At 41.9% G+C, this 14,754-nt stretch overlaps 1 long non-coding RNA gene across 1 annotated transcript in view; it reads left to right on the top strand.

Annotated features, from left to right (window-relative positions):
* Positions 1 to 225: 225 nt before the first annotated feature.
* Positions 226 to 14,754, top strand: part of LOC116818841 (uncharacterized) — a 32,864-nt gene continuing 18,335 nt past the window's right edge. The window contains exon 1 of the long non-coding RNA XR_012656118.1: positions 226 to 513. This is a non-coding gene — a long non-coding RNA (uncharacterized LOC116818841). The remainder of the gene's footprint in view (positions 514 to 14,754) is intronic.

Below are 14,754 nucleotides of genomic sequence, written 5' to 3'. Positions count from 1 at the left end.
TTTTAGCCAATAAAAAGCCTTAAATGGGCTAGGACCTGTTTACAACAGTGGTTCTCAACCAGGGGTATGCATACCTTGGGAGTACACAGAGGTCTTCCAGAGGGTACACCAACTCATTTAGATATTTGTCTGGTTTTACAACAGTAACATAAAAAGCAAAGTCAGTACAAACTAAAATTTCATACTGACAATGTCTTGTTTATTCTGCTGTATATACTATACATAGAAATGTAAGTACAATTTTAACATTCAGTTGAATTATAATTATCTAGTAAAAATAAGTAAGCAATTTTTCAGTAATAGTGTACTGTGACACTTTTGTATTTTTATGTCTGATTTTGTAAGGAAGTAGTTTTTAAGTGAGGTGGGTTACAAGGCTGTCTCTCTCGCCATGCAGTACTGTACCAGACATCATGCAAAGTCAACCTTCTTTTCTTGTTCTTTCTTTTCCTTTTCTTCCTCAGGCATTTAGAAGAAGATGGGTTCAAAGCTGAGGATAGTCTGGGGATCACTGTAAGAGACCCTTTTGTTATATGGGAAGTTCAGATAGCAAGTATACTGTAGATTTTATAATGTTATTACAAGTTTTTTATTTAATATGTAAGCCTCCTAAAACTTTGGACAGGCACTGAAAAAATCAAAATACATTTAAAATATACTATCCTTAATTTACTGTTGCAATATGCCATAGGACACTGTAGACCATAGAGTACAAAATAATTAATGTATAATAACAGAGATAGCTAGAGCCAAACTCTAGCAGGAAGTCTGGAGCCATAGCTAGTATTTTATGACTATAGTTCCTAGTTCTATGGTATTAAACCAAGACTCTGGCTCTGAATATCTCCAAGGTATAGAAAGCATGGATCTGTACCCAGACTTTGTGATTCAGGACCATTTCTAGCATTCACACTGTGAGCCATCCTGGTTTCAGAATCCAATTTGTATTAAGAAAAGAGCAGGAAATATTCACAGCACTAGGGATCTCAGTGGGAGCACTTAATAAAATGTAGCAAAATCACAACCACTTACCATTCACATTCTCTACGTGCTAGACTAAGAACACAAAGGCTGAATCAGTGTGCTGTAAACTATAATCAGCCCATGAATAGAAAGTAGTAAAGCAACAGACCATATTGCAAACATTATGATCCAGAGATTTGGAAGGCTTGTTAACAGTGCCCTGATAGTATGAACAGAAAAACAAAGTGTTTCCTATAAAGAGTCTGTAGTAGTGTTGTCAGTAAGTCACTGAAACTCCTCCCACTTTATGCTTTAATTTTTCTTACACTACACTATACGCTTTTGGTATTCGACGATTAAAGGACAGGACTAAGGACTCAGGAGATTTCTTTCCTATTTGTACCTCTATCACACACATCCTGTATGAACTTGGGCAGCTTATTAGCATTCACATTTTCACAACTGGACATTAATTTTAGAGCCCAGCATGAGACACCTTGGGAAGGTTTGCCTGGTGAAGGGCTCAGGGCAGCATCAGCACCTTAATGTTTGGTTCTAAATCAGTGGTTCTCAAAGTGTGGTATTGAACCTGCAATAAGTTTGGTTTAGAGTACTGTATCAGAATAAAAATCCATTCTTATTATACTGGTTGAAATTGCCACAAAGTTACACCACAGATATTTGAGTTTTAAATGTGCTAAGTTAGGTCTTAAAATTTGAGAAATGCTATCCAGTCTAGTACATACTGTTAACTGAATTGTTGAGTCTGGAAGACAAGATTCTATATGTCAAGTACATTCGTATTTTATATAGATGTATGATTTACCTAGTCCTTTAGTAAACTGCATATGACAGAGAGCACAACTGGTCAAGACATTTATAGCTGTCAGTTTTCCAGGGTTACCAAGAACATAACTTCTTAAAGAATTATCAACTTATGGCCTTGCTGGGATATACGATGGTTTTCTGAACTGGCATATTCATTGTCCTTCGCATTTCTGTAGCTTATTGCATCTGAAGATATTAATATGTTTTACAAATATTAATTAAAGCTCACATGTCCCTTGCAAAGGAGTTTAATTCATTATCCTAATTTTACAGATGTATAAACCAAGTCTCTCTCATGGGTAAAATGACTTGCTTAACACAAAGTCCATAGAAGAGCTAGAACTAGAATCCATGGATTTCCTAACCCCCTGTATTCATTCAGTGGGAGATTTGCCTGAGGAAGGACTGCAGGATCAGGCCATTTCAGTATTTTGTGTACCAGATGCACTAAGGTCTTATTGTGTATCCTGTGGATACACATTTTATATTAGAATGAAATAGAGACTTACTACATGACATATTTTTCTTTGAGCTGTTACAATAAAGGATAAAACTCAGATTGATTTTAATGTGAGTAGGATCAGGCCCCAATTCTCCTAAAGTTCTATCAGTTGTTCAGATGATTTTATTTCTGACCTACAATTAAGTGTGGATATAGTTTGGAATGTTCAAGAACATAGTTTTGGGGCCCAGTCCTTTGCCTGCTGATATTTGTCCACTGACTTTTTATTAATACAGCAACCTCTGTAGGGGGGAGGGGCTTTACAGGCAATACTAACAACAATAAAGAGAGACATCCTCTGCCTTGAGATATTTACAATCTAAATATAGGACAAGATGCAACACATGAGATGAATAGACCAGTGCGGAGGTGGAGGAAAGTTGGACAAGGAATAGTAAGGGTTACAAAATAAGGTTACATGAGTGGTTTGAGGCTTCCATTGTTACAGTAACATGCAGTACATCACCCTCGTTTACAATATATATTATTATTTATAGAATAAAGGTGTTTTTTTTAATTTATCCCTCTCTGTTTTCTTTGGTGAGATGCGAGGAGAGTAGTAGTCACAAGGTGTGTGAAAGCTGACGAGGTCATGCAGAGGGGAGAGACTTGGCAAGAAATGGGCACGGACCAAGGATTAGGAAAATGAAATAGGAGATATGGTGAAGCAGCAGGCAGAGAGGTCAAAACCAATTAATGGGACTAGGACAAGTGAATAGACAGGTAGTGAGTGAGTCAGTGAGTTATTGCTGAAGGAGTCTGTGGTCCTATCTGGTGGTGCTGAACTTGGTAGCACGCAGGTGTGACATCAGGGAGGAGGAATGGGGAGAGAACCTGGAGCCTTTGAAGGAGTGAATCTGAGGAAGATGGAGGCGTTGGAGTTCTCCTCCTATATGGCTGGTGCTTGTGAGGGTCACTTGGCAGGTGCTGCTGGGACCCATTGTTCATGAACATAGACGAGAGAAATTTGAGGGAACAGGATCAGACTCCTGGTACTGAAATTAGCAATGGAACAGCATTTCAAACAACATTAGCAATAAAATCAAATCATTTTTAGGAATGAATAAAAAGGACATGGGGAAAAATCCATGCATTAATATTAACCCACATTTTTAATGAAAAAGACAGTACATTTTAAAAAAAGAAGAAACACTAACCTTGCTGGTCTTTCAACTGCTTTTTTCACATATGAAAATATCCTGTAAAGTCAAATTATGTCTCACCAAAAACTCTGCTGTTATCTAGCTTAATTTCCCTCCTCTTATGACTCCAACAACTACTGAGGATGATGAATAACTTCTCACCACAGTCTGGTGTTCTTTCCCTTTCCCAGAAATATATACGGAAATACTAAAACAAGCTCCAGAAAAAGAAGGAATCAAGCTATTTAATCTTCTGTGTAAAGCTAACACTCCAAAAACCTTCTAATTTTCACAAATATGTGTCTTGTTGGCAAAAGTCATGCAGTTGTGTCTTCTGACAACATTGTTATCCCTTTTGATTCAGATGGTTAGCTAATTGCTAGCGTCTAGTAGTTGTTTCCATTGGTAGGAGGAATTGATAGAGTCAGGTATTCCTTTGATGGAATTCTGTTTATTTACTAACACCCTACAAAGTTTGGTTCCTTGAACAAAGTAGGAATTGAACCACAGGAGAGAGTTTCTTTGCTCATAGTTCCAAGCTTGTCAGACAGCCTTTATCCAAAAAGTGTTCTCTTAGCATTTTTCCCCCTCAAGGTCATGTTACCAGGGTTTCTCTTGCTATATCTGGGCTTCTTTACTCCTTTTTTGTGTTGTTCTGTGTTTCTGCTGCTTCTCTCCCCCATTCAGCTCAATCAATGCCCCAGCTCTGGTTTGCACTGTATCAGCAGTTATGCCCACCAGCTTCACTGAGGTTTCTTCCAACTCCCTAGCATAACAGTACCATCAGCCCAAAGTGTAAAGGAATAAAAAAAGTTTGTATTTTATTTAGTTAAAATGATTAAAATTAAAATTTACCAGTAAATTAAAAAGATGACCGGCATTGTATAGAATTAATTCCCCCCACCCCACCGAAATACATTTGAATGTTAACCTTAATGAACTAAAGGATACATTGAAAAAGATGTACATAAATGTGAAGTTACTTTTGGATTAATTTTCTTAACAGATTCCAAGGCCAAAGGGACCACAGTGATCATCTTGTGTGACCTTCTGTATAGCACAGGACATTGCTTAACCACTCTCCCAATTTTTGGGCCATCTGCAAATTTTAGCAGTGATGGTTTTGTTTTCTTCCACATTAGCTAGCTTTTAATCCATGTAATGTTTGTTTGCCATGCTCATTTTATGCCGTTAAAGTTTTTTAATGAAAATGTTGTGCGGTACCAAGTCAAATGTTTTACACAGGTCTGAGCATTATGTCAACATTATTACTTTTATCAACCAAACTTGTAATCTAAAAAACAAACAAAACAAACAAATAAGGATCTATGTTCCATAACCCATGTTGACTGGCATTCATTATAGTACTCTCCTTTAATTTTTTATTAATGGAATCCTGTATCAGCTTGTAATAGGGTCCTCAGTGGGCTGGGAGGCCTAGTGGTTAGCATCCCCTCAGTTGTGGGGCAGGCCCACCAACTTGGCATACACAAGGAAGCCTCTCTAGCACCTTTTGTCAGGAGTCTTCAGGATAGATCTGTGTTCCTCCCCAGCTTCTGAGTTAGGGTTGAAAAAGGAGCAGCCCATCTCCAGTTGGGGCATGTGCTGCAGGGTTGGCGGGGCCATTTGGGCCCACTACTGTTCTTTAACCCCTTCCATCTCAGTATGGGATTTGTATATCCCAACACACAGCTGCTCAATTATCTTGGATTGATATACTGACAAGCCTATAATTACTGAGATTGTCCCATTTACCCTTTTTAAATATTGACATAACACTAGCTTTCTTCCAGTCTTCTAGAACTTCCCCAGTGGTCCAAGACTTATTGAAAATCCACATTAACGGTCCAACAAGCTCTTCAGCCAGCTGTTTTAAAAAGTCTTGGATGCAAATTATCCGGCTCTGCTGATTGGCCTAAATTTTGTAGCTGTTTAACAGACTCCTGAGATACTAGTGGAATGGAAAGAGTGGTATTGTTTGATATGACTACAGAAGAAAATAAGAATGGCCATACAGGGTCAGACCAAAGGTCCATCTAGCCCAGTATGCGGTCTTCCGATGGTGGTCAATACCAGGTGTTTCAGAGGGAATGAACAGAACAGGTAATCATCAAGTGATCCAGCCTGTCACCCATTCCCAGCATCCTATCCTCTATGAATTTATCTAGTTGTTTTTTGAACCCTGTTATAGTTTTGGCTTTCACAACATCCTCTGGCAAGGAGTTCCACAAGTTCACTGTGCATTGTGTGGCGAAATATTTCCTTTTGTTTGTTTTAAACCTGCTGCCTATTAATTTCATTTGGTGACCCCCTAGTTCTTGTGTTACGAGAAGGAGTAAACAACAACACTTCTTTATTTACTTTCTCCACACCACTCACAATTTAATAGCTCTCTATCATATCCCCCATTAGTCATCTCTTTTCCAATCTGAAAAATCCCAGTTTTGTTAATATGGAAGCTGTTCCATAGCCCTAATAATTTTTCTTGCCCTTTTCTGTACCTTTTCCAATTTGAATATATCTTTTTTTGAGCTGGGGCAACCATATTTGCATGCAGTATTCAAGATGTGGGCATATCATGATTTATATAGAGGCAGTATGCTATTTTCTGTCTTATTATCAATCCCTTTCTTAATTATTCCCAACATTCTGTTTGCTTTTTTGACTGCCACTGCACACTGAATGGTTATTTTCAGAAAACTATCCACAATGACTCCAAGATCTCTTTCTTGAATGGTAACAGCTAGTTTAAATAAATAAATAGAGATATCCTGTCTCCTAGAACAGGAAGGGACCTTGAAAGGTCATTGAGTCCAGCCCCTGCCTTCACTAGCAGGACCAGGTACTGATTTTGCCCCAGATCCCTAAGTGGCCCCCTCAAGGATTGAACTCACAACCCTGGGTTTAGCAGGCCAATACTCAAACCACATATGTATACTTAGGATTATGTTTTCCAATATGCATTACTTTGCATTTATCAACATTGAATTTCATCTGCCACTTTGTTGCCCAGTCACCCAATTTTGAGAGATCCCTTTGAAACTCTTCTGTCTGCTTTGAACTTAACGATCTTGAGTAGTTTTGTATCATCTGCAAATTTTGTCACCTCACTGTTTACCCTTTTTTCCAGATCAGATGATGTAGTCATCTGTTGTTGTTGTTTTTTTACCAATAAAAACAAATATTTATTGCATACTTTTGCCTTTTCTGCATTATGTTTGATGATTCTAGCATTTCCCTCTAGTAATGGGAACACTACCATTGTTAGGATTCTCTTTATTCCTAATATATTTTAAAATTACTTTTTATTGTCCTTATATTTCTTGGTGCTAGATTTCTCCTTGTGTCCCTTTTCATTCTGTATCAATTTCTACAGTTCCTAGCGTCCCATTTATATTCATTACTATCTCCTTTTCCTTTCTTCCATTTGGGGTGTGTATGTGCCTCTACCCCACTATAACATGGTTGTGGGGAGCTAAAAATCCCTACCGCATTATAGCTGAAACCCCGTTATATTGGGGTATGGGTGGCAGGGCTCCGGCAGTGATTTAAAGAGCTCTGGGCCCCAGCTGCTGCGGGGAGCCCGGGCCCTCTAAATCGCCAGCAAGCCCCGCTGCCAGAGCCCTGGGGTAGCGGCAGCAGGGCTCCAGCGGTGGTTTAAAGGGCCCGGGGCTCCCCTCTGCAGCTGGAGTCCCGGACCCTTTAAAGCGCCGCCAGAGACCTGCTGCTACTGCGCCAGACGTGAACCCGTGTTCTATCGGGTCGTGTTATAGTGGGGTAGAGGTGTACAGCAGTTCAGTTTTTTAAACCTATTCAGCCTTCTACTGTGATTATGGGATGGTACCTTTTTGGACATCCAGTACAGTGTTCTTAAACAATTCCCAGTCCTCGACATCTTTCTGATTAAATTCTTCTTCCCAGTTGAGTTGGCTCATAATTGTTTCAGCTTTGTGAAATTGGCCCTTCTAAATCATCAAGAGATGTTACTGGTCTGGTCTTTGTTCTTCTACACATTATAAATGTAATCAAATCAGGATCATTTGTTCCCAAGTGACCAGTAATTTTTAGTACTGTGATCAGTTCCTTTTTATCTGTCAAAATTAGGTCTAATATAGTCAGGGGTGAAAGTAAAATTGAACTCTTACCAGTATGGGGGCTGGCTCCAGCCCCCTGGGAAGGGGAGGGGCCTTGGGTGAAAGGGGCGGGGCTGAGGGCAGCATCCCCGAGCCAGCCCATCCGCGCTGCCTGGCCTGCACCGCCTGGGCTCCAGCAGTGATTTAAAGGGCCCAGGGCTCTGGCTGCTGGAGCCCCATGCCCCTTTAAATTGCTGGCCCTGGGGCAGCTGCTCCTTTTTCCCCATCCCTGTCTGCGTTTGGGGGTGGGGAGGGGTAGGGGAAACAATGTTAAAGTGCTGCAGGGACCCAGCAGGGCTGCCAATGGGGGGTGCAAAAGGGGCAGCAACATTAGAGCTCTGACATGGCAGCACTTTAAAGTCAGCTGTATGGGCTGGTACTGTACTGGCGGCCACGTTTTACCAGTACGCTGTTTCTGGTCCGTACTGCCTTACTTTCACCCCTGAATATACTATTCCCTCAGCTTGGATGCAGCACATTTTGAGTTAGGATATTGTCATCTATAATGTTTAGAAATTCCAAGGAAGTTTTAGTGCTGGCAGCATGAGACCTCCAGCATGTGTCCCCCAGGATCGTGCAGCTTTTCCCCCTACCCTTTACAAATAGATGTGTAAAGAGGCAGTCATCCTATTCCCTTATGTGATTTGGTGATCTGTAGCAGACACCATCTAATACCCCATCTTGCACTTTATTAGTTCAGCCATTGATCCATAAGCATTCAAGATCATTTTCTTCCAAGTTATCAATGTCTCTGAAACAGATAATGCTAGTTTTAGCAGAGTGCTACTCCCACTCCTCTTTCCCATTAGATCTTTCCTAAACTCCATGATTATAATCTAACATTCCAACCACATGAATCATTCCACCAGGTTTCAGTAATACCAAATAGATCAAATTTATGCTTATGAATGAGCAATTTTTATTTCCTTATTTGTTACTGAGGCAGCTAGCTTTCATATATAGGTAATCAGAAATTTTCTTTTCATGTCCTTTCATGCCTTGATTAGTTCTGTTCTCAAAATCTTGATTGTGTATTAAATAAATGCTCATATCTTCTCTCTTTTTACCCTCCCCTTTTGTTATTAGTTTAATGCCCTCCTGACTATTCTAGCTAGCTTTTCCCCAGAGAGATAGATTCACTTTATAATGAGGTGTCGGCCACCCAATCTACGCTGACTGTTCTTCCCATAGAAGAGCTAAAACTTTCCACACTATACCACTTATCTAGCCAGCAGCTTACTTCCAGAATCTTCTCCTTTCTGTTTTCCTTCGCTCATGGGACTGGAAGGATCACAGAGAAGATCACTTGGACATACTTCCACACACTTCTGAGTTCCCTGAAATCACCTATCTGTGTGATATCTCACAATGCAGCATCATTGGTGCCGACATGAGCTATTACTGATGGATCTTTACCTGTCAGCTTCAGAAGCCAATTCAGGCTTAGAGTGACCTCTTGTGCCTTGGCTCTGGGAAGGCAGCACTCTGTCCTGTGGTCCCTCTGTCCCTTGCAGATTGTTCTTTCTATTCTTGTGAGTACTGAATCCCCAGATAGTCTGTCTTCCTTGGACAGCTGGAGATCTGTGTGAGTAAACTCAGTTTTCCTACAGGTTGGGCCGAGCTGCCATCAATATGGGCTGGTCTATACTATGGGGTAAAATCGATTTTAGATACGCAATTTCAGCTACATGAATAACGTAGCTGAAGTCGAATATCTAAAATCGATTTACTCACCCGTCCTCACCGCACGGGATCGATGTCCGCGGCTCGCCATGTCGATTCCGGAACTCCGTTGGGGTTGGTGGAGTTCCGAAATCGATATAAGTGCGCTCAGGGATCGATATATCCCATCTAGATTAGACGCGATATATCGATCCCCGAGCAATCGATTTTAACGCGCCGATATGGCACGTAGTCTAGACGTGGCCTATGTGTGTTCCACACATCTGTCCATTCCCCAGGACCAGCTGGATCTTGAAAGATATCTTCCAGTTTCCATGTTGAGGACCTGGTATTGACTAGAAACTTCAAGCTTCTTCCAAAGTTCTAGCAGGATTGGTCATAGGATATCCTGAGAAGGAGAGGAGCAAAACCAAGTGGAGATGAGGCAGGGAGCACAGAAGAGGAGAGCAGCATCACTACATTCTGTGAATTTCTAGAAAAGAGTTTGCCCTTGCTCTGTGAAGGCTAGTCTCCACATAATGAGTAGAAGCTGAAGCTGAAGAACAACTGTTCACCATGTCATGCATCCCTCAGGAAGGAGATATCATCTGTTTAGGAGATATTGTTTTGAATGACTAGCATGAGGGGAAGATCCCAAGGCAACAAGACTTCTGTAAGTCTCCTAACAAATTGCGATCCATACTGTTAACATTATGGCTTACTAATCTGACTGCTGTATTCACTTGGACCATTTTTCCCCCCTAGATGACAGGCATACAGACCAGAATAAGCTACTGCTGCTTTCAGAGAGCCAAGATATTTGAGATGAGGCTGGGGGTTTTTGACCCATCCACCCAGCCATCCCAGACTGGTAAGAAACTTTATTTGGGAAGAGAGGGGTTAGCAGCAATGGTTCCATATCATCCACCCTCTTTCCCAGGAATGATCTGTCACCGAGGGCAGTGCCATGATTGGTAAGAGGGTTCTCCTGGTATGGTGGAGAAGAGGACCCCTTGCTTTTGTTAGATTTCCTGGTGTCCAAACAGAGAAATTGGATAAAAAACATTAAATACTCCTGCTGGAAAGTTGCAACATAACTACTTAATTTCTTACAATTGAGAACACCACACAAGAACCCCAAAACAGAGAGGCACAATTCACCCCATCTTACTCTAGGCTGTCTGTCTACAGACTGACTCTGACCATCGGCTTCCTTATGCAAGAAAGACCAGCAAAACACCTGAGAATTTAAAGTGATAGATCACAATTTTAACACAGTTTTCAATACATCACACACATGTCCTGTAAATTCTTCAATTACCAAATCAAATAATAATAAAAAAATATCAAGTTTAACCTTATGGAAGGGCTTCAGTTTTACTGCAGCTGGCGATGCCTATCAGGGAGACAAAGAGCACCTGGCCTTTGTTCTGTTTCTTATTTATACTGTTAGGATCACCTCTCTTGGCCACCATCTTCTGGCACCAACTCCGTCTCCTCCGGCCAACAAAAACTACAGCCATCTTTAGTAGCTTCAGGGTCTTTATCCTGTAACCCTACTGAGCTTTTATGTGGTAAAAGTTGATCAATGTGCCTCTTCATTACCTCCCCTTTTACTGCTACCAAACATATCACCGGTACCAATATCTGCTTTACCTCACCTTATTTCCCACTTCATTTTCCCCCTATAACTTTGTACCAACACTGTCTGCCATAGCCAGAAAAACCTGGGAGGTTCATGTTGTGGGGTTTTCACTGTTTGTCTTTCATCAAGTGCTCTCAGTAAGTCTGGTCTAAGTAAATCAAATCTAGAATGTAACTAGCGTCTTAAAAACAATGCTGCTGGAGTCTACTGAGTGACAATCTGGTAGATATACAAAAACAGTATTTGCAGCATGGCAGGGGTCTCCTATCATTTTTGTCTAATGCTTATTTCAGTGACTGCACAAAACACTGCCAATCCAGTTGATGCTATATGATAGGGAGTTGATCTAATATATTTAGGCTTGGTGGGATTAGATTGTTGTTGGTAACTGCCATACATGCTTGAAATGATGAAAAAATATTTCCATCAATAACAACTGAAATTTAAACATAGGCAAAGAAAGAAAAATGCTGTTTGAGAGCTTAGAGTTTGATTGGAGAATATTTGCTTTATATATTTTAACATGTGATGTTGACAATTTTTGTATTTAACAGTTACAAAGCTCTAACTTTTTGAATCTCAGTGTCTACTATCATTAAATAATTCTTGTCTGCCCCCTATAATTTCCTGCAAATGTGAACATTTAAATTGATAAAAATCTTTTTAAAAAAGCTCAAAGGTAAACTTTGATATTATCAATCATTCTACAAAAATAAAAATCAAATTCTGCCAAGCCTAAATAGGTTTCACTGAATTTTGCCATAGAAATGTCTGAAAATCTTCAGAAAAAAAATTGTGGATTGCTATCTGAAATGAGCTCCTCAAGTAACCCAGAGGTGGCAATCATATTGTGAAACACTTCAACTCTTTCGCAGAAGAGGTTGTTGCCATGTGAACATCCTTTGGCCACCGAAAATAAGCTGCTAAGTAAACTTGCTAAGGAAGTTTGCTTATTTTTTTCTGCAAAGTCAACGTGCATCCATTGCTGTTTTTGGCATGTTTATATGGCTGTTACAGGATACTGGCTACTTTCCATTTTTATATTTTGATCTAAAAATGGCTAATCCTTCCATTTTTACTACTCCTTGGTGCTGCTCCTGTAATTCCACTAGCATCCCTTTCTGTAAATGTTTTGGTATTCATAGTGCTCACAGCAAACAACCATTCTCCAAGGATATGAGTCCAGTTGCATAAAATACTAAGGGCTCAGTTGCTCATTAGTTATATAATTTGGCTACCTTGAAAGTATATAGTGAATAACCTTAAGCAATATGGGGTCTTTTCCTATTTCCAGAGCAATTTCCTTAGCTGTAATAGGAAGGTGATCTAGAAAAGAGACTCTGTACATACAGTTTTCCTCTCTCTGTTTTCCCATGTAAAGAACCAAATGGGACAATGCATCTGCATTAGCATGGTTTTCTGATGGGCTATAAGAAATGTCCTACTGCTAAACAGCTAAGATCAAAGCCCATCTCTACAGACTACCTGCTGCTAGCAGTGGAATATTTGAGATCAGTGATGAGGATGATTTTTTTCCCCAAACAGGTACTCATGGAATATAATAACCCCAAAAACGATGCCTAAAGCCTCTTTTTCTACATGTAAGTAGCTTCTCTCAGTTCCTTGATAATGGCCTGGTGTAAGGAGGCGCCCTGGCTCCCCGCCGCGCCTGAGGGGGTTGGGCCAGAGCAGGTGCCTCAGTGGGTGGAGCCACCGCTGCCTGTCCCCCCCCTCCCCTGGAAGTCAAGGGGCGGGACAGGAAGTATAAGAGCCCGGCCCCAGAGCTCAGTTGGTGGCTGGCTGCCGAAGAGGACAGATGCTGAGGCCTGAGCTCCTGCTGGGCCCAGCCTGCCCTGTGCGCACTACCCGGAGGAGGGCTGGCCGGACCTGCCCCACACCCGGTATCCGGAGGAACACCGGCCTGACCTGCCCTGCGCTCGCTATCCAGAGGAGCTGCCGGAGCATCCCACCACCCAATATCCAGAGGAACCCATGGTCTGGGACCTGCCGGACTACACCAGCGGAGGACAGGTACCGGGAGAGGGGGAAACTGGAAGTGGCCCGGGGGAAGCTGACCCTAGTCTGGCTTCCGGGGACTATGAACCAATGTCAGTGTGTTGTGGCCAGGATTCCCCGCTGACTGCAGCGAACCCTTGCTGCTGCTAGGGCCCCGAGCTGGGACACAGTGGAGTGGGAGGGCCTGCGTCCCCCCCTGCCATCCGTCTGAGGGTGGCAGACTCCCCCTCCCCTGGCCTGAAGAGGCCTGCTGTATAGACTCACTGTTTGAACTGTGTCTGCTCAGCCCCTTGCTGAAGGAGCTGAGCGTGAACCACTTACTGCCCCGCCCTGCTCAAGCGCCTGGGCTTACAGACTGTGTGCTTAACCACCCCGCTGAAGGGCCGGGACTCTGCCTTGTTTACAGACCCTTTATTCCCTCAACCCCTGCCGAGGGGTTCGGACTCCACACAGCCCTTGGCTCCTCCCTTTTCTTTCTCTGTTCACCCCACTCCCCTGCTCCTTCTTGCCAGTCCTATATAGCCCCCTGGCTAATAAGGCCAGCAGATGCTTCCCCTCTATCAATTAGGTATGGCATACCCCACCAACCCCAGTTAATGCTTCTTAATTGGAGCTGGGCTAACAGGGGCTGGCTTAAGACCTCCTGGCTAGCACCCTGTTACACGCGGAAAAGTTATATCAGCATTAACTATGTTGGTCAGAGGTGTGAATGAGGGCTTCCATCAACAAGCTAATGTTGTTCAGGAAGGTGGTGTTCCTACATGGACAGAAAAGCCCCTTCCAACAGTGTAGGCTGTGTCTACACTATGGGGCTAGGTCCACTGGGCTGATATAGTCTTTGTAGTGTAGACATACCAAATATTTTTGAAGCAAATGATATGGGTTTCTCTCTCTCATCTTTACAAACGTGCAATGAAAGCCCCAAATTCTACAGGGGTGGTGTTACAAACTAGTGTCTTAGGAAACTCTGGATTAAAATGTACCAATATGTTGGAACTTTTGCTTTCCTCAAAAGCCATATTTTCTTTTTCTGGTCAAATCCACATAATATTTTTACATAACAAGGCAGACATCGGGCTGATAAATGCTGAATGTTTGGAATGGTTCTTCCAGGATAGTTTAACATGGCCATCTCAGAGCATTTCTGTTGTGCTACTGGAGGATTCTCAGTTGTTTTTGTCTTCTCTTAACAGGTGCACCCCCTCATGTATCTATACAATGCCTGAACTCAGTAACCTGATTTGGTTAACAAAGCAAAGCAAACCAAATGAACCCCATTGGAGTCTCTTTAGAATCTCTTCTAGGTTTTTTAAATGTTCCTTTGAATTTCTCCCAGTTATGACTGTCATCCAAATAAAAGACAACACCATTTACCCCATAGGGTAATATTTCATTCCTAAATAGTCCCTTGCATGTGTTCATGGTCAGACTTTTTTTAAATCTGGGAGTGTATTCTAGTGGTTAGACTTTTCTGGGTCTTGCTCCCTCTCATATCCACTCCCTATCCCACCTTCTGCCCCCTCCTCCTTCTTCTATCTAAGCTCCTCTCTCCTCAAACCAGCTGCTGACTCACCTGCTCCTATCCAACCCCCCCAATACCCTGTCCCCCTCTATGCCTATATAGTCCTCCTATGCCAGGCTCCTCTGCTTCTACCTCCCTTTCTTCTTCTGCTTCCCTCTACCCACAGGCCTGGTCTACACTACGCGTTTAAATTGGTTTAATGGCCGTTAAATCGATTTAACGCTGTACCCGTCCACACGACGTTGCCATTTATATCGATATAAAGGGCTCTTTAAATCGATTTCTGTACTCCACCCCGACGAGAGGAGTAGCGCTAAATTCGATATTAACAGTTCGGATTA

The sequence above is a fragment of the Chelonoidis abingdonii genome, chromosome 6, assembly GCF_003597395.2.
Source record: "Chelonoidis abingdonii isolate Lonesome George chromosome 6, CheloAbing_2.0, whole genome shotgun sequence".
Lineage (NCBI taxonomy): Eukaryota > Metazoa > Chordata > Testudines > Testudinidae > Chelonoidis > Chelonoidis abingdonii.
Note: the sequence above shows the minus strand (reverse complement) of the source record. Positions and strands in the feature narration are given on the sequence as shown.